Source organism: Rattus rattus, chromosome 1 (assembly GCF_011064425.1).
Source record: "Rattus rattus isolate New Zealand chromosome 1, Rrattus_CSIRO_v1, whole genome shotgun sequence".
Classification (NCBI taxonomy): Eukaryota; Metazoa; Chordata; class Mammalia; order Rodentia; family Muridae; genus Rattus; species Rattus rattus.
The window spans coordinates 89,952,159-89,957,563 of NC_046154.1; the positions used below are offsets into that span (position 1 = coordinate 89,952,159).

Here is a 5,405-nt window from a genome sequence, read left to right on the forward strand (position 1 = left end):
AAAAACACCACCATATGGCTGTCGCCATTGCTCTTGGTGCTCATAACTAGAGGGTAAGAGCCTGTCGCTGAAGATAGTACTCATCTAGATGCAGGAAGTAGAGAAATCAGCATTGTCTGACAAGGCTACTCCCAGCCTGCTGGCTAGCGTCCATGGTGCCACGAGGTGCCATGCAGCTGCAATGGGAGTGAAGACACGGATGGTCTCAGCCAGCCCTGGACCAGAGGCCTGATCCACAGAAATGAATTTCTTGCCTCGAACTGTAAACCAGGTCAAAAGCTCCAACAGGAGATCATGGGCTCAGAGGGAAACCTACTGTTGTTATATTTAATGGCCATGCTATTAAATTGCCTTCTAAATATTTAACTTTATAACCATAACCCATATTGTTAAAATCTAAACGACAGCAGATGTGTTGCCCAGGACGTGAGGTGGTTATAACCTTCATGCATTACAAACAAGATTATAGAACGATATACCTACTTTGGAAACAGACTGACAATTTTTCAAAATGTTAAACATAAAACTACCATCATGGTTTGACATCTTCCCTTCCAGGTGTATAGCCAAGGGAAATGAAAATGTATTCTCCCACAAAAATGTGGATGCTGATAGTCAGAGCATCATTTATTATTCATAAACCCTAAGGTAACGGTGGATAACAGAGGAGTGGCTAAACCAAAGTGGTGTGTTCAGACAGTGGCGTGTTACCCGGCAGTGCAAAGGAAGGAGATGCTGATACACATTGTGCTGGTTTGTTTTAACCTTCAAAGTGACACAGTCTATAATTACCCAAGAAGAGAGTCTTAGTGAAAAATTATCTAGATCAAGTTGGCCCAAGCGCATGTCAGTGGGGGGTTGTCTTGATTGTAAATTGATGGTAGGAAGTACAAAGCAATATTGAAAAGAAGACACCAAGCAAGCAAGGATCCGTGCGTTTATTCTGTCTGTTCTTGACTACAAATGTGATGTTTTCAGTTCCTGCTTAAAACTTGCCCACAGCAATGGAGTATATTGAAATGGGAATTGCAAGGTGAATAAAACCTTTCTCCCCTAAATTGTTTGTTGTTTGGATATTTTATCACAGAATGAAACTAGAGCACATGCTATACTGTGGATGGACTTTGAAAACATGAAACTAAGTAAAAGGATTAAATTCATAGGAAATGTCCAGAATGCATATAAAGATGAACAATGAATTGTTATTTTCCTGGAATTAGAAGGAAGAGGGGGCTGCTGATGAGAAGTTCCCTATCCAGGTTACAAAAACATCGAGGAATTAGATGGTGGTGGTAACCTGAGTGTACTAAAAACTAATAAATTATCATGTGCTGCTTTTGTTTTTAAGATAGGTTTTCACTATATATCCCAAGCTAGCCTTAGAGTTAGCCAGCCTGACAAACGCTAGGATTGCAAGGGTGTGCGGCCATGCACACTGTCAACTCTAAACTTTTACAGTGAGAATGTGCTGATCTGCTAATCAGATCTCAATAAAGTTGTCATTTTTAAAACCGCAGCACATGAAAAAGATGTTCGGCAGCGTCAGTCATTAGGAAAACACACATTATTTAGACCATGGTGAGATTCCAGAATGAGTGTGCAAAAGGAAGTGGCAAAAATACAGTCAGGGACACAGAGAAACCCAGGCACCCAGCCTATGTGCAGAGACAGAGGAACCCAGGCTCACAGCCTATGGGCAGAGACAGAGGAACCCAGGCTCCCAGCCCATGGGCAGGGACAGAGGAACCCAGGCTCCCAGCCCATGGGCAGGGACAGAGGAACCCAGGCTCACAGCCTATGTGCAGGGACAGAGGAACCCAGGCTCACAGCCTATGTGCAGGGACAGAGGAACCCAGGCTCACAGCCCATGGGCAGGGACAGAGGAACCCAGGCTCACAGCCTATGTGCAGGGACAGAGGAACCCAGGCTCACAGCCTATGTGCAGGGACAGAGGAACCCAGGCTCACAGCCTATGTGCAGAGACAGAGGAACCCAGGCTCCCAGCCTATGTGCAGGGACAGAGGAACCCAGGCTCACAGCCCATGGACAGGGACAGAGGAACCCAGGCTCACAGCCCATGGGCAGGGACACAGAGGGGCACTGTTACTCTGCAGGATACTTTAGCAGTTTCTTTCTAAACTAAAAAACAGATTTGCTAGTGCTAACTTCAGCAGCACATATGTTAAAATTGAAACAATACAGAGATTAGCATGTCCTCTGTGCAAGAATAACATGCAAATTCGTGAAATGTGCCATATTTTTTAAAAAGAAAACAAAAAACAGATTTGCTGATTTTCTGTATAATCCAGTAATGGAGTGGTAAATTGATCCAATTTCTCTCAAAGAATAAAGGCAAAGTTCGATACGAAACCCAGTATGCAAATGTTTAGGTCACAACACACACACACACAGACACACACACACACATACACACACACACTGGGCAAAAACACACCTTGTTCTTAGTCAAAACTGCCTTATGCCTTAGGACTCATAAAAATCAAATCAAATCAAATCCTGGCAACCCAGCACAGGAGAAGGAAGACAGACAAAGAGACCTGTGGTCCACCAGTCACCCAACAGAGTTGTCCTCCACTGCCCTGCAAGGAAGGACACAGCATGGATGGGGGATGTCATCCAGGACCCCACCAGCCCCATGGCCAGCCCACAGCAGGATTCATTACAGTGTGCGAGTATGTGGTGGTCGATGGGAGAGAAAGCAGAATGGACAGCTTAAGGATTAAAAAGGGTGGAAGTGAAGACTCAAGGGTGAACTGGAATAGCCTGTTGTGAGTGGTGTGCCATGGTGAGATCCCAGTCCAAGCTGCCCCTGAGAGCCATGTCTGAGTCAGTGGCTATGCTGTGGCAGGAGTCAACGTTGATGTCTGTAGCTCATATTATGACTGGGCAGCATCAGGGGAACACATGGATGTCCAGGGGCTGTGCAGAACTGGCTATGCCTCTCACTGGAAGAGGTGCTGGAGAGCTAGCCCTATCTCTCCCTGGTGGCAACACTTCCTGCACTTTGCCTGGCCAGCAGAGCAAAGCTGACCTTGGTAGCAGGGGCAGAGGTGAGCCAGCTCTGAGGGTTGAGAAAGCAGAAGAGCTGACACACCCCCCCCTTCATTTGTCTGCCGTGAGATGGCATGGGTGCAGGGGTGATGACTTTGCCCCTTGCCCCATCAGCACCGGTGGCACTTGGGAAAGCAGACCCTGACATTATGAGAGTGGGTGGGCTGGCGCTGCTCCTTGAAGTCTGCAGCACTAGGGAGAGCAGGCCCTGCACTTCTCCTGGGCAGCACAGTGGAGCTGGCCCTGGTGAGAAGGAATGGGTGAGCTAGCCCTGAGGGTATGAGGACAGGAGAGCTGGCCCAGCACCTCACAGGCTGTATAGCACTTGGGGAAGTGGTGCCCACACCTTGACTGCGCAGCACTGTGGAGCTGGCTCTGAAGGCATGGGTGTGGGTGAGCTGTCTCAAGGGCATGAGAGCAGGAAGACTGAACCTGACTCCTGCTGGTGGCAGACTGGGTGGCCTGGCCAGAGCAGTGCTGGAGAACTCTCCCTGGTGGTGCAAATAACAGAGACCCAGCAGGCTGACCAGTTCAGCTACAACCCAGACCCAGATCCAGGGCCCTAAAAGGCCCACCCCAAAAGCTGTATCATCTGTGAACTATTGAGATGCAGGAAAGGGCCAGCCCTGATGCTCCAAAGCTGTAGGATCTCTATGACACCAGGCAATAACAGGACAACCAATTGGGAGGAGTCTCAGTGAGGATCTAATATTAATGATGTCTTGCACCTCACACAATAATAGTAGGAGATTTCAACACCCCACTCTCATCAATGGACAGATCATGGAAACAGAAATTAAACAGAGACGAACAGACTAAGAGAAGTCATGAGCCAAATGGACTTAACGGATATTTATAGAACGTTCTACCCTAAAGCAAAAAGATATACCTTCTTCTCAGCTCCTCATGGTACTTTCTCCAAAATTGACCATATAATTGGTCAAAAACGGGCCTCAACAGGTACAGAAAGATAGAAATAATCCCATGCGTATATCGGACCACCACGGCCTAAAGCTGGTCTTCAATAACAATAAGGAAGAATGCCCACATATACGTGGAGATTGAACAATGCTCTACTCAATGATAACCTGGTCAAGGAAGAAATAAAGAAAGAAATTAAAAACTTTTTAGAATTTAATGAAAATGAAGGTACAACATACCCAACCTTATGGGACACAATGAAAGCTATGCTAAGAGGAAAACTCATAGCGCTGAGTGCCTGCAGAAAGAAACAGGAAAGAGCATATGTCAGCAGCTTGACAGCACACCTAAAAGCTCTAGAACAAAAAGAAGCAAATACACCCAGGAGGAGTAGAAGGCAGGAAATAATCAAACTCAGAGCTGAAATCAACCAAGTAGAAACAAAAAGGACCATAGAAAGAATCAACAGAACCAAAAGTTGGTTCTTTGAGAAAATCAACAAGATAGATAAACCCTAGCCAGACTAACGAGAGGACACAGAGAGTGTGTCCAAATTAACAAAATCAGAAATGAAAAGGGAGACATAACTACAGATTCAGAGGAAATTCAAAAAATCATCAGATCTTACTATAAAAGCCTATATTCAACAAAACTTGAAAATCTGCAGGAAATGGATAAATTCCTAGACAGATACCAGGTACCGAAGTTAAATCAGGAACAGATAAACCAGTTAAACAACCCCATAACTCCTAAGGAAATAGAAGCAGTCATTAAAGGTCTCCCAACCAAAAAGAGCCCAGGTCCAGACGGGTTTAGTGCAGAATTCTATCAGACCTTCATAGAAGACCTCATACCAATATTATCCAAACTATTCCACAAAATTGAAACAGATGGAGCACTACCGAATTCCTTCTATGAAGCCACAATTACTCTTATACCTAAACCACACAAAGACCCAACAAAGAAAGAGAACTTCAGACCAATTTCCCTTATGAACATCGACGCAAAAATACTCAACAAAATTCTGGCAAACCGAATCCAAGAGCACATCAAAACAATCATCCACCATGATCAAGTAGACTTCATCCCAGGCATGCAGGGATGGTTTAATATACGAAAAACCATCAACGTGATCCATTATATAAACAAACTGAAAGAACAAAACCACATGATCATTTCATTAGATGCTGAGAAAGCATTTGACAAAATTCAACACCCCTTCATGATAAAAGTCCTGGAAAGAATAGAATTCAAGGCCCATACCTAAACATAGTAAAAGCCATATACAGCAAACCAGTGGCTAACATTAAACTAAATGGAGAGAAACTTGAAGCAATCCCACTAAAATCAGGGACTAGACAAGGCTGCCCACTCTCCCTACTTATTCAATATAGTTCTTGAAGTTCTAGCCA

At 44.9% G+C, this 5,405-nt stretch overlaps 1 non-coding gene across 1 annotated transcript; it reads left to right on the plus strand.

Annotated features, from left to right (window-relative positions):
• The first annotated feature begins 2,158 nt into the window (after window positions 1-2,158).
• LOC116890352 lies at window positions 2,159-2,262 on the plus strand. The gene has a single exon (XR_004386571.1). It is a non-coding gene; the product is annotated as a U6 spliceosomal RNA (small nuclear RNA).
• Window positions 2,263-5,405: the final 3,143 nt, after the last annotated feature.